We start from the raw sequence: 18,393 nt of genomic DNA on the forward strand, positions 1-18,393 counted from the left end.
GAGGGAGTTCTCTCGGATGTTCCGTTAGGAGTTGCAGAAGGTCTGGAAACCATTCCGCGTGATGCCATAGCGGAGCTATCAGGGTCATCGAAATATCGACCGATATTCTGGTCTTGTTGAGTACCCTCCTCATCAGACAGAACGGTGGAAAGGCGTAAAGGTCGATGTTGTCCCACCGTTGTTGAAAGGCATCTTGCCAGAGTGCCTTGGGATCCGGGACTGGGGAGCAGTACAGTGGAACCTTGAAGTTCAGCGCTGTAGTGAACAGATCCACAGTCGGGGAACCCCACAAAGTCAGGACTTTGTTGGATACTACATGATCCAAAGACCACTCGGTAATCACTATCTGAGACGCTCTGCTCAGATTGTCGGCGAGCACATTCCTCTTGCCTGGAATGAAGCGAGCCGATAGTGGAATTGAGTGGACTTCGGTCCATCTCAGTATCTCTACTGCGAGATGGGATAGCTGCTCTGAAAAGGTACCTCCCTGCTTGTTGATGTAAGCCACTACTGTGGTGTTGTCGCTCATCACCACCACAGTGACCTGCCAGGTATTGTTGGAACTGTTGAAGGGCCAGGAATACGGCCTTCATTTCTAGCAGATTTATATGGAGGCACTTTTCTGATTCTGACCACAGGCCTGAGGTCCTGTGGTGCAGAACGTGGCCCCCCCACCTTTTCTTTGAAGCGTCAGAAAACAGCATCAAATCCAGGGGGAGGACGAGAAGATCCACTCCCTTTCGTAGGTTCTCGTCTGTCACTCACCACTGAAGATCTGTCCGTTCCGCAGGACGCATCGGGATCATGACGTCAGGGGAATCGTGTCCTTGATTCCACCGGGACTTGAGTCGCCATTGCAGAGATCTCATTCTGAGGCGACCATTGGGAATTAGACGGGCTAGGGATGAGAGGTGACCGAGGAGATGTAACCACGATTGGACTGGGAGTTCTTCTCGTCTGAGGAAAGGACTCGCGACCCTCCTCAGCCTTGCTCTCCTGTCGTCTGATGGGAAGGCTTTGTGGAGATTGGTGTCTATTATCATGCCTAGATATACCAGTCTTTGAGTAGGGAGCAGAGAAGACTTCTCGAGATTTACCAGGATCCCCAGATCTTGGCAAAGTCCCAGAAGTTTGTCTCGGTGTCAAAGAAGGGCTGACTCCGAGTCTGCTAGGATCAGCCAGTCGTCCAGATAATGGAGGAGACGGATGCCGATCCTGTATGCTCACGATGATATTAGGGTGAACACTTTGGTGAAAACCTGAGGTGCTGTGGAGAGACTGAAACACAGCACCTTGAACTGGTAGATCTTGTTGTCTAGGCAGAATCTTAAGTACTTCCTTGAAGACGGATGGACTGGGATCTGGAAGTACGCGTCCTTCAGATCCAGTGTACACATGAAGTCTTGCTGTCTCACTGCAAGTCTGATCGTGTCTGCTGTCTCCATGCTGAACGGGGTCTGCTTGACAAACCTCTTCAGAGCTGAGAGGTCGATGACTGGTCTCCAGCCTCCAGACGCCTTCTTTACAAGAAAGAGTCGACTGAAGAAGCCTGGGGACCCGTTGACAACCTCTTGGAGAGCGCCCTTCTTCAACATGGTCTTGACTTCTGCCCGAAGGGCTTGCCCCCTTGCCGATCCCATTGCAAGGGAGCTCAGTGACACTGGATCCACTGTCAGGGGAGGTAGAGATGTTATGAACGGGACGCGATATCCTTGACTGATTACGGAAATCGTCCAGGAATCGGCCCCGAGTTGCTGCCACCTTCTTGCGCAACTTTGTAGGCATCCCCTCACTGGTGGACATGCAGGGGGACTGCCAATCCTAGCGTTTGTGGCCTCGGCCACTCCCTCTAGGATTTTTCCCTCCCCTGGAAGACTTTTTGCCTTTCTTGTCCCTGACAGGAAAGGGCTTAGACACCGTTGTCTTCGCTGCCATTGCCGGTTTCGTAGTCTTGGTAGGGCGTGGTTGCTGGGTTGCTGGAGGTTTATAGGGCTTACATGTTAAAGCCCTAGGAGAGAGTCCTGGTTGGACTTCCTCCACCTCTCAGCTGCCTGCTCCACGTCCTTAGGCTCAAACAGATTTCTCCCCAAGATGGAAGAATGTCTGAGCCTGCTGATCTTGGTGCTGGGGACTTTCTGGTGGTGGAACCTCTCGGACACCGCATCTCGACGCTTCAAGATGGTATTAGCCCACAAGTCCGAGGCTTGGCGGGCTAGAAACTCTATGGTACGAGTGCCTGAGAGTAGAAATGTCTCCATGGCCCTCCTGGTACTCTCCTTGGACAGGTTCTCAGATCGTAACAGGATGCCTAGAGACCCTAGCCAGATATCCAGCATGGCTCACTTCGCCACCTTCTCCTGGCTGAGGATCTCCGTAGCCGAGAAAGACACTTGCCAGGTGGAGAGTCTCTCAAGAGGGACTCCCCTGATAAGCTTTTCCAAGGAATGGTGCAAAGGAAAAGCTAAACAAGTCTCCTCCATGATGTCGAAGTACTGTAGTGTGTCTTGCATTTTTACAAAGAATGATAAGTGATTTTTCTTTTAAAGTATTAAGTTATAAATTAAATTAAAAGAATTTTTTTGAGGAAATTTTATCCTTTTAGTAGTTTTCTTTAGATAATGTTCGATCTGTTTGATTAACTAGCATTCAGTTTATTTTTGTTACGCAGTATTCAGTATCGTTACGATATTACAATATATTGTGGCGATTTTTTGAATAGTACATTCTTCTTACATCTCAAGTTTTAAGTTGTACTATATAAAAGGAACATGTTATTTTGTAATTAATTGGTCCTTTCAGTATTTTTCCTTAGTCAGAGATTAAAGAAAGTTACAGTTCAGTTTATTTTATACGATGCAATATTCTTTACAATCGATGTAGCGCATGATTCTATGTATCGTTGTTGACTTGGTGGTTTTTGGAATACTAAAACTGTTCATATATTATTTGTAGGTGTTCCAGTGGTGCGAGTGATGATTCGTCTTTTATTGGAACCCCTCAATTTAAGGGTTTATTTTAATTTATAAATATATCTATTAAGGTAATATTTAATATTTAATATTTTGTTGCATTTATATGGGATTCGGTACTTTTGCATTCCCATTCAAACCTGTGACAGAATTATAAGTCTCTCCCTACGGAGTTCATTTCGTTTGAGAGAACGTATACTTTAGTTTTCAGGTAATTATGATACTGTCTTTGTACCAAAGAGTTTAGTCCAAATTTTTAGTGATAAATTATGCAGTGAATTTTATTCAGTGGAGAGTGCTTCTATTCGGACCTGTCGTTATCCTAGCCTTAGACCTCTGTCGAGCTCCTGGACCCAGGGGAGAAGTTAAGTCGAATGGCGAAAGGGATCGAGAGGGTAACCAGGCGTTACAGTCTTTTAAGACCCGAACAGAAGTCCTCTCGATCGTTTTCTGTCGATCACCAGAACACTCTCCCTCGCTATAGATAAAGCGAGGTACTGTATTAGTGTTTTCAAGCATCATGCGTGCGCTTCAGGCGCTAAGATGAAAACAAAATTAGATTCGTTCTGCGTGTGTTACGTGTCATGCGGCGTGGACGTAGTGCCGCCTCCTCCACCTGATGGGTGTCGTCTCTCGTCAGTGGTAAGCGCTATGGATCGACGAAGATAATGCTGAATACGTTTCGCCGAAGGTTGATCCTTGATCTTTGCTGTTAGGCATGAAACAGCAACTATCTTCGTTTATGCAATCTTTTTAGCCTGCCGTTAACAGTGCGGTTTGGTGTCTCGATTCCGGTCTTTGACACGGTCGCACAGGCGACGTGTCTTTAACGGTGTGGACTCGTTGTCGCACAGGCGGCCTACCAACCGCAATGTTCAACTGTGGGAGAAAGTGGATGCATTACTTCGATTACCTGTTAAACGCAAACCGACCTCCCATTGCGCCTAGTATCAGTCTATCCAGACGCGCCGACGTTCGCCAGGCATCAGAGCCGGCGAAGCGTCATCGTAACGGTGCGGCAACGGAAATGGAACGTCGAATCTGACGCACTTTCAGGGAGGAAAGACTTTGTCCTCGTCGAAGGACGCAAAACCTAGACTTGGTAGTCACCAATCAATATGTTCAAGACCTTTCAGGAGTCGTATGTTTTCTAATAACTTATCCTGCAGTAACTGATGTTCGCTGGAAGTTTTTTCTTTTTGGAAGAAGGCGACGTGTCAGCACCAGAATCGTTTAAGACACATAGTTCTTCGGGGGAAAAGGTGCTCAGTTTGCTTCTGTTCACGCTTCTTCTCCCCCAGTTTGGGGAAATGTCTAGTACTTTCTTCTGAGGTCTAGCGACTACTGTTGACGGTATCTCACAGCATTGGATACGTTCAGTTCGTGCACAAGGCGCGCTTGAAATGTCATAGGGAGTCTCCCAGGTCGCTCATAGGACTGCGGTTGATGTTCTCTCCCGGCCTTCGCTCATGCTTGAGTTGGCGCACACGCTACCCCGCAAGTGTAGGTTTGGTCTGAGCTAAAAGAAGTCAGTTTCATCTGTGTTTAGCGTTTACGATTCTCGGGGTGGAGAAAATTTTCTCCTAAAAGAGTCTAAGGACTACTGTACCATAGACCAAAGAAATGGTTTTCCGATTAGTGTTAGAAAGCATAGTTCTCCTATGCTCAGTAATGCTTCCTCGCAGAGATATTCTCGTGTTATGAGAAGCGTTAGAACGGGTGCTTGTAGCAGTCTGGTCTCTCTCTTACGGCAGACGTCATGCTGGTCTCTCCCTCACGCAGTCACAAACGCAGACGCCAGTCTGGTCGTATGTTGGACGCTGACAGTCAAAGTTGATCCTTTCAACAAGTTGTCCCATCTTCGCGGTCTGCGGGACACGCGACTATCTCTCATGCGGACGCATGTAACACGCGGACAACTCTCGGCAAACAGTTACGTCTTTCCGCCACTGACCGGACGGTATGCTGTCGCCTCCACGCAGCACGCTGTAGGTTTACAACAAGCGGGACACACACACAGTGCTGTATCCACACGACAAGGTGAACGCATACAGCACGCTGACACCTTACGGAAATGCAAGCACATGCGACATTATGGTCGCATGCTAGATGCATACTGTCAAGTGTTTTTTCTCAGAGCAGTATAAACAGACTATTGTCTCTCCTTCACGTCTCTCTGGCCTCGCAGCTAATGCTCCCTCGCGTAAAGCTTTGGCTTTAAGTTTGTTGAACACTCGCAGGTTACACACGATCAGGTCTTAACCTCACAGCATGAGGTTCGCGTTGTTGATGCTTCTTTTCAACAAGCCAAGCTTTAATATCGGTTTCTTACGACCGATATGGACGTGTTTTGGGAGGCGGTTCTAGATCCTGATTCTCTCTCACGACATGTTGAGCGTAGGCAGCATGCTGGAACCATACTGGACTCATGCTGGGACCATGCTGGGTGCATGCTGGAAGCATGTTATTAGTCCTTTTCCCTGTCAGGATCACGGACGCTTTATTTTAAACCATCAAGCGTTAGGTCTAGCTGCCTCCAGTATTTAGGAAAACCCCTAAGATCCACAGTAGAGGGTTTTTCGAAGGAGACAGCTGAGGCTATCGCTTGTACAAAAGACATTTGCCTCAAGGTTTTCCAACCCAATTAGGGTGTTTTATGGAGTGGTGTAGAGCTGAAGCCGGCTGTTCATTTGGTAACTCTAACACAAGTGGCCTATTTCTTCTTAGACCTTATAAGAAAACACATTTTTTCCTCCTCGACCATCAAAGGGTACAGGAGTATGCGGGCAGCTGTCTTCAGACGCAGAAGATTGGATTTATCAAATAGAGACCTTATAGATCTTCTCGGATCATTTGAGGTGACTTGGAAGTGTCAGCAAGATGCGCCAGCCTGAAATTTAGGGTTCGTTTCTGGAATTTCGCGGTAGTGACAGATCCGAGCCTTTCCACTTGGTTTCTTTTTTAAGGCCTAACTTTGGAGACTTTCTGAGTAAGTCTACCATAGTTGAGAGTCAGTGAAGTTCACTCTTTTAGCAAGAACACGGACTTCACATTGGTTAAGCCATAGGCTCCTTGCTACCTGGATTCTTGGTCATTAACAAACGTCCTTCTTATCCATGGTCTAAATCTTTCGGGATCACTATCCTCTCAAATTTGGTTTGTGAAGGGCTGAGAAGAGTTTTTTGCCCAGTTAAGATGATGAAGTTTTATCGGGACAGGACCAAAGAAGTTAAGAGTCTATTCATGACTCTTTGGTGCACGGTCAAGAAGCCTGCGCTATCTATGTCTAAAACACTCTATCATCTCGTATAGACTTTAATTACAATGGTTCTTTCACACGGTTGTGTGACAGATCATAAGATGTCGAAAGAGTGAAAGACTCATGAAGTTAGAGCTGTAGGAACTTCTTTAACTTTTAAACTAAACTGTTCTCTGCAAAGCATCGCGTATACAGCCTTGTGAAGGGGTAATCCTGTATTTGCCTTGTATTACTTATACCGTATCCAGTCTCTTTATAAGGACGTCTACGTTTTGGGATCACTCGTAACAACGAGTGCAGTAGTAGGTGAAACATCCACCACTACATTTCCCTAATTTCCTAGTACCCCTGTTCTTCTCTTGGAACTGTTATATACATTTTTTATGATTGTACGTGAAGATTGGTCGGCAATCTTCCGCAATCTTTGATCTAGTCAGGTGGTCATTTTGTTCCTAGAGAGCGCCCGGAACAAGGGTATTAGTTGAGGTCCTGTCATGTTATAGGTTATTGAACAGTTTGACAGCTCCTAGAGATCATCAGCCCCTGGGTGGACCGCTGGATCTCCTAAGGATAGCAGACAAAATGAGGCAGAACATTGCTGTCAGCTTCCTTATCAGGTGAGAACCGCTTAAGTTGTTTATGTGACGCTTAAGTGAATTTCCAATTATGCAGCTGTCTCTGACCTGCCACCAGTGGGTGTCAATCAGCCATTATATAACCAGCGGGTAAGTTTTATATTTAAAAATGATATTTTCATAATAAAATAAATTTTTGAATATACTTATCCTCTGGTTATATAAGTTTAAAACCCACCCTCCTCCCCTCTAGAGGCCATGGGGCATGGAAAATCTGTATTGGCTGGGTATAGTTCTACCTGTAGTACCGCGAGGGCGCTAGGGTATACCTGGCATATCTGCGCTAAGCCGCGCGAGATTTTGAATTTCCTGCCTAGGCGCCTCGTCCAGGGACTTTAGCCATTATATAACCAGCGGGTAAGTATATTCAAAAATTTATTTCATTAGGAAAATATCATTTTAAATGCCGTGTTCAAACATCGCTGTTATCAATTCTCCTATAGTAAAGGACTCAAGCTCTCATACTTATGAAAAATAGAAATTAATTTAAAGATTTGGGATTTTAAAGAACTCAAGTTCGTATAGCAAGGAAAAATACAAAATACCAGTACTTAATTTGACATACTTTAAACTTTTATTTTCATGACTAAATTTTTCCAGCTATTATTGTCAAGATTGTGAATGATCTTAGCTTACATAATGTACTTTATTTCATATTTTATTTTATTTGTTTACGAGTACAGTACAAATATTCAATTTGAAATTATAGTACCCTATAGTATTGGTTAACGATGATTCAAGTTGGTTAAAAAGAAATAGGTTTTCAACTGAAATGAATAGCTTTTCATAAAGGCAAAAATTCATATTTCCATTAACCAAAATGTACAGAATACTGCACTGGTCTACTTTAAGAAACAAGTATTTCCCTCTGAGCAATATTTGGTAAGCAGGCAAATTTGTTTCAATTATCAAACTTGGGTCAAAATGTAAATTATTTTTGAAGTTGTACGTGACTTGAGTTTTTTGTCTCTTATTTCAGGTGTCCACCTAAAAATCGGTTGGTGGTGTTTTCTAGCAGAGAAATGTAAAGCTGAGTAGCAAAAAGGAATCTTGTTAATTCCTGAACAAAGATAGAAAAACTGAGCAACAATCCCTTCAAAATATCCTCTGGGACTTGCTGAGGAAAGGCATCAAGAGGCACCAGAGAAGGAATGCTGCATAGATGAAGGACATAACATTGAATCAGTATGGAAGAATAAGAGAGGAAGAGTTCACCACAGCAGAAGAAACTCAGTTAAGAAGCATATTAACGATGAAGGCAGTACTTCATTAAACATGTTTACTGTATGCTGCAATTTAATATTAACCAGAAGAGTTAGGCATAACAGAAGGAGCAACAGAAAATATAACAGCTAAGGAGGCAAAAAGTGAAGAAGAAATGTTTATTAGTTAACAGTAAATATTGGGTAGATTTGAAACAACAGTACACCTTTACTTTGAATGGAGAAGTGGGCTACAGCCTCCTGACCAAGTAACCTCCCATCCTCACTATGCTTCAGCCTGGACTGGACCTTCTTGGTAATTCTTCATGTAGAGGACAAGATTCAACATTGCCTGTGAATCCTGATTTACCCAATGCCCTTGGTATTGGGTGATCCCAGCTTTGATCAAATTCTGAAGAACCATCACATGATAGCAATATGATACACCTTACATCTCTCAAGTAAAGGTAAGAAAGGTTTGAATACTAATAAAAACTAAACTTGAGAAAATAATACTTTATGAAACTAATGTAGACAGTCAACTCCTATGTTCAGATTCATTGAAGTAAATTCTGTTGGATCAAGTTCCTTGAAGGGTAAGATTTAAAGCAACTTAGGTTTGTATTCTGGGTTTAAAAAACTTTTTAATATGGGCATGTTAATTCACACAGTATTTCCATTAAACAGGGTGACTACAATATGTAGAATCTTGAGTGTTCCTACACGAAATACAAGCCCAAGTCCTTTAATAATACAGTTTTCAATATTAATCTTACCCGATAATCATGTAGCGGTCAACTCTGTTGCCGACAGAAATCTACGGTAGGGATACGCCAGCGATCGCTATACAGGTGGGGGTGAACACCACAGCGCCATCTGTGGTCAGGTACTCTAGTACTTCTTGTCAACACCACCTCAATTTTTCCTCTGTCGTGCCTCCGGCTAGACCTACATGGATACGCTGTTGATTCTGGAGTTATTGCTCACGATTTGGTGATGTATTTGCTCTAGAGTTTAGCCTTCGCTATTCAGGAAGCTATATCATTAGCTTAGCAAGTTTTTGGAATTAATTTGATTTAATTTTTGATTTAATTTTGGTACGAAGAGAGTATGAACTCTCTTTCACTTTTAAATGGCCGACCCTTCCCTTAGACGGAAGTGTTGGTGTCGAAGAGAGTATAGACTCTCTTAATTTTGCTTAACAAAGTTATAGATTATTTTATATCTCTCCGCCTTTTATAGGCCTCTTTGATTAACTTCCTTTTATTATAAACTTATTAAAATTAATTTTTATTTTTCAATATTAAACTTACCCGATAATCATGTAGCTGTCAACTCCGTTGCCCGACAGAATTCTATGGAGGGATACGCCAGCTATCACAATACTAGAAGGGGGTGTATTTACCAGCGCCACCTGTGGCCAGGTACTCAAGTACTTCTTGTTGACACCTCCTCAATTATTCCTCTGTCGTGCTTCCGGCAAGACGTTCTGGGATACGCTTATGTTCTTGGAGTATTTTCACGACTTTGGTGAAGTATTTCTCTTTGATTTCGGTTGTCGCTTTACTGGAAACTTCTATATTAGCTTAGTTAGCTTTTGGAATTAATTTGATTAATTATGGTGACGAGAGAGTATGAACTCTCGTTCACCTTTCAATGGCCGACCCTTCCCTTAGACGGAAGTGTTGGTGTCTAAGAGAGTATAGACTCTCTTTCTTAATTTTGCTTAACAAAAGTTATAGATTTATTTTATATCTCTCCGCCTCTTATAGGCCTCTTCGATTAACTTCCTTTTATTATAAACTCATTAAAATTAATTTTTATATTTGTTTATATTCGACCTTCCTAATAGTAGGCGGTCTTTTACCGAAGTTAATAAACTTTGAGCCCGTCATTTCGGTTTTACCTGTTAACATATTATGCTATTTCCGCCACAGAGTTTGAAAGATTTTCTTTGACAGTCTCGTACTGTTTTCAAAGTTGAACTAACGTTTTGTTTTGTCTCTGCAGTTGTTGACGTTCAGAACGTTCAACTTGCACTCTATCGTTACGATAGAGAAAGAATGTTCACGGTTTCACGTTGCAGTAAGAGTAACCGTGTCTAGCGTTTTGTTCATTCTTTCTTAACTTAATGGTTTTGATCCTAATAAAGGAACTTTTCAGTTTTTTCCTTTAACAATAATATGTTTTAACGATATATATGATTGGGCTCTTCTCTCAGGTTCTAAGTCAAGAGAGAGAGAGAGAGAGAGAGATAGAGACGGAGGGAGAAAGAGGGTAAACGTTTCATTCATGCCTGCCAGGCGTACGAGTAACGTCGTTATCGTTTTTGCTCTTCTCCCTAGTCTCTTTAGGGGAAGAAACTAAACGTTTCTAGAGTGATCTAGTGTTTAGTCTCTTTCCAACCACTGAATTATCTTTCATTAGATTTTTCTGTTACATTGTAATTCTGTTTTCGCAATTACTAACTTTGAGAAAGGATAGAATTGCGTATTTCAGGTACAAACCACTTAAAGTTTCGAGTTCAGTGAAATAAGTGCAAACAGAAATCAAAGTGATAAGTGATTAGTGCGTGAGGGTACTTTTGTGCGCGCCAGTCGTCCTCCCAGTCCGGGACCTCTTGCAAGCTCCCAAGCCCAGGGGAGAAGCAATGTCGAAGGGCATAAGGGTTCAGCAGGCCTTGATCGGCGCACAGAAGTATTCTCGGTGGTTGTGGGCGTGTCTTACCGAGACCGTCACTCCCACCCGCAGACGATTGAGCCCTTATTTTGCTCGTCTGCAGAAGAGATTAGGGGAGAAAATAAAGGCAGAGTAACGCTGGTCTCAGGTCTCAAGACCTCTTAAACGTTAAGTCCAGACCTATGCCAGACGTACGAAGTTAAAGTTCACAACCCGAATACAGTCATTGGGTTAGCTCTGACTCTCCTCAGTCTTCAGTTGATTACACTCCGCCTAAGAGGAGTAAGGTTCTGCCACAACAGATCTCTGCTGTTAAGGCTTTACCTCAGCAGAACTTAGTGTCTGCCGACCCCAAGTTAACTCTACTGCAGTCCATACAGTCACAACTTTCGGTCTTGATGCGTGAGTGTCGGGCTGAGAGTGTTGCGCCTCCGCCTCCGCCTACACTCCCCCCCGCCTATGATCGCTCCGCCTGATCACAGTAACACCTGCCAGGCGTACGATGTTGTGAACTCTACTACAGTCCATGCAAGCACAGCTTTCGGACTTGATGCGTGAGTGTCGGGCTGAGAGTGTTGCTCCTCCGCCTCCGCCTACACTCCCTCCTCCTACACTCGCTCCGCCTGATCACAGTACCATCTGCCAGGCGTACGATGTTGTGGACTCTACTACAGTCCATGCAAGCACAGCTTTCGGACTTGATGCGTGAGTGTCGGGCTGAGAGTGTTGCTCCTCCGCCTCCGCCTACACTCCCTCCACCTACACTCGCTCCGCCTGATCGCAGTACCACCTGCCAGCAGTTCCACCTGCCAGGCGTACGATGTTGAGCCACGTGCTGAGTTTGCTGTTCCCTGTGGTGTTCAGCCTCCGCCTTCCTTAAGGCAACCTTTACATTGGGATCAGGAGGATTATACCTCTCTTCCTCCGCCTCCACTTGCTGCTCCACCAGTGATGCAACACTCGGTTGAGGTACAACAACCTCTCCCGTCCATGAGTCAGTCTCCTCAGCTCTTGCTGCAGCGAGCTCAACCCTCCACAAGGCAAGCACCACAACACCTTAGCCTTGCGCCTCAGGAGCCTCAGCTTGCGAGACATTTACCTTGTTCTGCGCAGCCTCTTCCTCATCGCGCTCCGCTCACACCACAGGAACTGGAACTTGCTACTCCGCTTCCGCCAACCGCTCAGCAAGCGCAACCCTTGGGTTCAACCACTCATGCTAGGAGTCAGCCTCCTCCACCCATGCGCCTTCCTTCTGCTTGTCTTTTATTCAGCCTTTGCAGACTGAGCCTCAGGTGTTCCCTCATCGGAGTCTTGAAGAGGAAACCACAACTATTGTTGTTCCAGCTCGTTCTGACTCTGCTGTTCAGCATACCTTACCTCCATTTTCATACCATGGTTTAAACCCCATGCAAGCATGCATAAAGCACTCTAGCACTGGTCATGGAATTTCTGAGAAATGTTAAACGCCATGCACACGCTCTGCTTTCCTTACAGCAGGCTCTGCTTACAGCAGGCTCTGCTTACTACATGCTCAGCATTCAGCATGCTCTGCATTCAGCATGCTCTGCATACAACATGCTCTGCATACAGCATGCTCTGCATTCAGCATGCTCTGCATACAACATGCTCTACATACAGCATGCTCTGCATACAGCATACTCTGCATACATCATGCTCTGCATACCTTACCGCATGCTTCTCAACACATCTTGGGTTGTTGCCAACTCACTAGACTGTCAAGCAGTTTCATAACGTTGCCTTCTAGTCTGCTGCTTTTGCACCAGTGAACCCTCACTCAGAGAACTTAGCTTTTCTAGGATAAGGTCCCTGTAGATGAGAAAGTTCTTTTCTCCCTCCTTCTGATATTCCCTTGAGGACTCTGTCATTTGGAGGGAGCCTTTAGCTGCATAACCTCTTATGGACTTTTATTTAAGCATAACATGCTTACAGGGAAGGTAATGGTTCCACTTCAGCCGCTAATCCCGTCTGTTACCACACCTGCTCCCATAGACCTTGAGCTGTGTTGCATGACATGCAGTCCAAGCTTAGTCCTTGTTAGAGGATTTTTTTGTTTACGGAGTCAATGTGTCACGGGGAAGACGTTCAACAACCAACAGAAGGGACTTGTTGTGACGCAGTGCGGCAACCTCAGCAACCCGTTAAGGAGTTGTCTGTACGACCCAGACAGTCTAGACAGATTCGGGTTGTCACTGTACTTCCTCGCTTGCCCATGATTGACAGTTTACAGACTGTGCAGCAGTATCATGATCTTGTGTCCGGCTCCGTCAGACGACTGGCTTTTAAGAGCTCCCACAAGTCGTCGCTGTCTGGAGATTTTCAAATGGACTATGGATCTGACCAAGGAACTGGGCCTCCTGGTCAATTTTGAGGAGTCTCAGCTCGTTCCATCCCAGACCATTGTCTCCTTGGGTATGGATCTTCAGAGTCGAGCTTTTCGGACTTGTCCGTCGGCCCCAAGGATCTTCCAAGCCCTAGAATGCATCCAGAGCATGCTGAGAAGGAACCGATGCTTAGTCAGGCAGTGGATGAGTCTAACAGGGACACTTTCATCGCTGGCCCTGTTCATCGAGTTAGGGAGACTCCACCTCCGCCCCCTTCAGTATCATCTAGCTGCTCACTGGATAAAGGACATGACGCTAGAGACGGGCTCAGTTCCTGTTTCCGAAGAGATGAGGTCTACTCTAACGTGGTGGAAGAACAGCATTCTTCTCAAGGAAGGTCTACCATTGGCTGTTCAGACCCCCGACCACCGTCTCTTCTCGGACGCATCGGACACGGGCTGGGGTGCGACACTGGACGGACAGGAATGCTCGGGAACATGGAATCAGGAGCAAAGGACACTTCACATCTATTGCAAGGAGTTGTTGGCAGTTCATCTGGCCTTGATAAACTTCAAGTCCCTCCAGCTTAACAAGGTGGTGGAGGTGAACTCCGACTACACCACAGCCTTGGCTTACATCTCCAAGCAGGGAGGGACTCATTCGAGGAAGTTGTTCGAGATCGCAAGGGACCTCCTCATTTGGTCAAAAGATCGAAAGCTCACGCTGGTAACGAGGCTCATTCAGGGCGATATGAATGTCATGGCAGATCGCCTCAGCCGGAAGGGTCAGGTCTTCCCCACAGAGTGGACCCTTCACAAGAATGTTTGCAGCAGACTTTGGGCCCTGTGGGGTCAGCCAACCATAGATCTATTCGCTACCTCGATGACCAAGAGGCTCCTCTTGTATTGTTCTCCGATTCCAGACCCAGCAGCAGTTCGCGTGGATGCCTTTCTGCTGGATTGGTCCCATCTCAACCTGTATGCATTCCCGCCGTTCAAGATTGTCAACAGGGTACTTCAGAAGTTCGCCTCTCACAAAGGGACACGGCTGACGTTGGTTGCTCCCCTCTGGCCCGCGAGAGAATGGTTCACCGAGGTACTGCAATGGCTGGTCGACGTTCCCAGGACTCTTCCTCCTAGAGTGGACCTTCTGCGTCAACCTCACGTAAAGAAGGTACACCCAAACCTCCACGCTCTTCGTCTGACTGCCTTCAGACTATCGAAAGACTCTCAAGAGCTAGAGGCTTTTCGAAGGAGGCAGCCAGAGCGATTGCCAGAGCAAGGACGACATCCACTCTCAGAGTCTATCAGTCTTAATGGGAAGTCTTCCGAAGCTGGTGCAAGGCCAATGCAGTTTCCTCAACCAGTACCACTGTAACCCAGATTGCTGACTTCCTGTTACATCTAAGGAACGTAAGATCCCTATCAGCTCCTACGATCAAGGGTTACAGAAGTATGTTGGCAGCGGTTTTCCGCCACAGAGGCTTGGATCTTTCCTCCAACAAAGATCTACAGGACCTCCTTAGGTCTTTTGAGACCTCAAAGGAACGTCGGTTGTCCACTCCAGGCTGGAATCTAGACGTGGTCCTAAGGTTCCTAATGTCATCAGGATTTGAACCGCTCCAATCAGCCTCTTTTAAGGACCTCACATTAAAAACTCTTTTCCTCGTGTGCTTAGCAACAGGTAAAAGAGTAAGTGAGATCCACGCCTTCAGCAGGAACATAGGTTTCACATCTGAAACGGCTACATGTTCCTTGCAGCTCGGTTTTTTGGCTAAAAACGAGCTTCCTTCCCGTCCTTGGCCTAAGTCGTTCGAGATCCCAAGCCTGTCCAACATGGTGGGGAACGAACTGGAGAGAGTACTTTGCCCAGTTAGAGCTCTTAAGTACTATCTAAGAAGGTCAAAACCATTACGAGGACAATCAGAAGCCTTATGGTGTGCTATCAAGAAGCCTTCTCTACCAATGTCTAAGAACTCAGTTTCTTACTACATCAGGCTTCTGATTAGAGAAGCAAATTCTCATCTGAAGGAAGAAAGACCTTGCTTTGCTGAAGGTAAGGACACATGAAGTGAGAACTGTGGCTACTTCAGTGGCCTTCAAACAGAACCGTTCTCTGCAGAGTGTTATGGATGCAACCTATTGGAGAAGCAAGTCAGTGTTCGCATCATTCTATCTCAAAGATGTCCAGTCTCTTTACGAGTACTGCTACACCCTGGGTCCATTCGTAGCAACGAATGCAGTAGTAGGCGAGGGCTCAGCCACTACATTCCCATAATCCCATAACTTTTTAACCTTTCTCTTGAATACTTTTTATGGGTTGTACGGTCGGCCAAGAAGCCTTCCACATCCTTGTTGATTTGGCGGGTGGTCAATTCTTTCTTGAGAAGCGCCAAGGTTAAAGGTTGTGATGAGGTCCTTTAGTATGGGTTGCAGCCCTGTATACTTTAGCACCTTTGAGTTGATTCAGCCTCCCAAGAGGAACGCTGCGCTCAGTAAGGAAGACGATCTTATTAAAGGCAGAGTAACGGTTCAAGTCGACTTCCTTACCAGGTACTTATTATTTCATTGTTATTGTGGATAACTGATTATATGAAATACGGGATACTTAGCTATCCTTTAGTCTTGTACACTGGTTTTTCACCCACCCCCCTGGGTGTGAATCAGCTACATGATTATCGGGTAAGTTTAATATTGAAAAATGTTATTTTTATTAATAAAATAAATTTTTGAATATACTTACCCGATAATCATGATTTAATCGACCCTCCCTTCCTCCCCATAGAGAACCAGTGGACCGAGGAATAATTGAGGAGGTGTCAACAAGAAGTACTTGAGTACCTGGCCACAGGTGGCGCTGGTAAATACACCCCCTTCTAGTATTGTGATAGCTGGCGTATCCCTCCATAGAATTCTGTCGGGCAACGGAGTTGACAGCTACATGATTATCGGGTAAGTATATTCAAAAATTTATTTTATTAATAAAAATAACATATTTGTTTATATTCGACCTTTCCTAATAGTAGGCGGTCTTTTCTTGGAACCGAAGTTAATTAACTTTGAGCCCGTCATTTTGTTTTTACCTGTTAACATATTATGCCATTTTAATGTTTTTGAAAGAATTTCTTTGATAGTCTTGTACTGTTTTCAAAGTTGAACTAACGTTTTGTTTTGTCTCTGCAGTTGTTGACGTTCAGAACGTTCAACTTGCGCTCTATCGTTACGATAGAGAGAGAGTCTATCACGGTGTCACGTTGCAGTAAGAGTAAACCGATTCTAGCGTTTTGTTCATTCTTTCTTAGCTTAAATGGTTCTATTCTAATAAAGGAACTTTTTATTTGGGAAACCTTTCAGTTTTTTTCCTTTAACAATAATATGTTTTAACGATATATATAATTGGGCTCTTCTCTCAGGTGCCTAGTCAAGAGAGAGAGAGAGAGAGATAGAGACGGAGGGATAGAGAGGAGGGTAAACGTTTCGTTCAAGCGGGTAACGTTGTTATCGTTTTTGCTCTTCTCCCTAGTCTCTTTAGGGGAAGAAGGTAAATGTTTCTAGAGTTTTATTCTTGTTCTCAGACTTTATGCGGTGAGAGATTTTAAACGTAGTTTATTTGATCTAGTGTTTAATCTCTTTTCCAGCCACTGAATTATTTATCTTTCATTATGTTTTTCTGTTACATTGTAATACTGTTTTCGCAATTACTAACTTTTAATGAAGGATAGAATTGCGTGTTTCAGGTACAAACCACTTAAAGTTTTGAGTTCAGTGAAATAAGTGCAAACAGAAAATCAAAAGTGATAAAGTGATAAGCGCATAGTGTTACAGTGTTGCGTTCGAGGGTTCGTCTGTTCGTGCCAGTTGTTCGCCTAGTCTGGGACTTCTTACAAGCTCCCAAGCCCAGGGGAGAAGTAATGTCGAAGGACTTATGGGTTCAGCAGGCCTTGATCGACGAACAGACGTTTCCCTCTGTGGTTTCGGGTGTAACCAACTCACGTAGCCGACGTGATCACCCCACCCACACAAAGACGAGAGAGCCCATTTATTCCTCGTCTGCGGAAGAGGTTTCTCGCAGAAACCATGGACCAAATCTTGCAGCTTTTAAGTGCAAGTCGGTCCCTTCCGCGCAAGTCCAACTCCTAGGTGGTGCCATTAGCACTGGGTCAGTTCGGACTTGCTGCAGTACGACAACTGCACACCTCCCAGAGAGGCAAGGTGGTATCGCAACAGACAGTAACTCCGTCTGTTGCCGCACCAGCTGTTTTAGACCCTCAGTTTCAACGGACAGTAGCTCCGTTTGTTGTTGTCTTTCTTAAACTCTAGTGGTCTATGCTGCTGACAATGCAGTCTCAGCTTGCGGTGTTGATGCAGGAGTTTCAGGCAGAGAAGGTTAACACACCTCCTCCTGCGAGCGCTCCTCCACCTCTACGCAGTCCAGCCTGCCAGACGTATGATGTTGAGGTTCCTCAAGCTACCTCCATGCGTGAGCTGCCGCGTTGGGAGTTGCCAGATACCAGCTCTGTGCAGCAACCTCCCCTTTCCTTGAGGCAGGAGCCTCTTGCCACGCGGCAACCTCCTCAACACTTGAGGCAGGAGCCTTATGCTTTGCAGCAACCTCCTCTACCCTTGAGGTAGGAGCCTCTTGCGTTGCGACTACCTCCTCCATCCTCGAGGCAGCTACCTCTTGCGGTGCGACAACCTCCACCATCCTCGAGGCAGCAACCTCAACTCCACCTCTGCGCAGTCCACCCTGCCAGACGTATGATGTTGAGGTTCCTCAACCTACCTCCACGCGTGAGCTGCCGCATTGGGAGTCGCCAGATACCAGCGCTATGCAGCAACCTCTTGCGTTGCGGCAACCTCCACCATCCTTGAGGCAGCAACCTCAACTCTTGCGGCAGCCACCTCCACTCTTGAGGCAAGAACCTCAACTCTTGAATGGGCTCTCGTGGCATGGTTGGTTTCGACCTGGCCTTTCATTAGAAGGGGCTAGCGTTCGATCCCAAGTATGAGGTAGAAATTTATTTCTATTTGAACACGATGTTGTGTTGATATTTATCCATATTGACTCATTAGGGGTAATTTGAATGAATTACTACCTATTGTGTCACGTGGTGGCCCGGGGAAATCTGGTAAAACTCGCTGGTAAAGAGACTGATGTCTCACCAGGTAAATCCTCGGACAGCTAGATTAGTGTCAGGTTCAGATTTCTTTAAAAAATCCTCCTCTACCCATCAGGCAGCCTCATGCTTATGAGGAGCCTCATGCTATGCGGCATCCTCCTCAAACCATGAGGCAAAAGCCTCATGCT

At 45.3% G+C, this 18,393-nt stretch overlaps 1 long non-coding RNA gene across 1 annotated transcript in view; it reads left to right on the forward strand.

The window, feature by feature from the left end:
- Window positions 1-18,393, forward strand: part of LOC137643453 (uncharacterized) — a 41,063-nt gene that overhangs the window by 14,814 nt on the left and 7,856 nt on the right. The window contains exon 2 of the long non-coding RNA XR_011044941.1: window positions 7,843-8,532. This is a non-coding gene — a long non-coding RNA (uncharacterized lncRNA). The remainder of the gene's footprint in view (window positions 1-7,842; window positions 8,533-18,393) is intronic.

The sequence above is a fragment of the Palaemon carinicauda genome, chromosome 7 (assembly GCF_036898095.1).
Source record: "Palaemon carinicauda isolate YSFRI2023 chromosome 7, ASM3689809v2, whole genome shotgun sequence".
Lineage (NCBI taxonomy): Eukaryota > Metazoa > Arthropoda > Malacostraca > Decapoda > Palaemonidae > Palaemon > Palaemon carinicauda.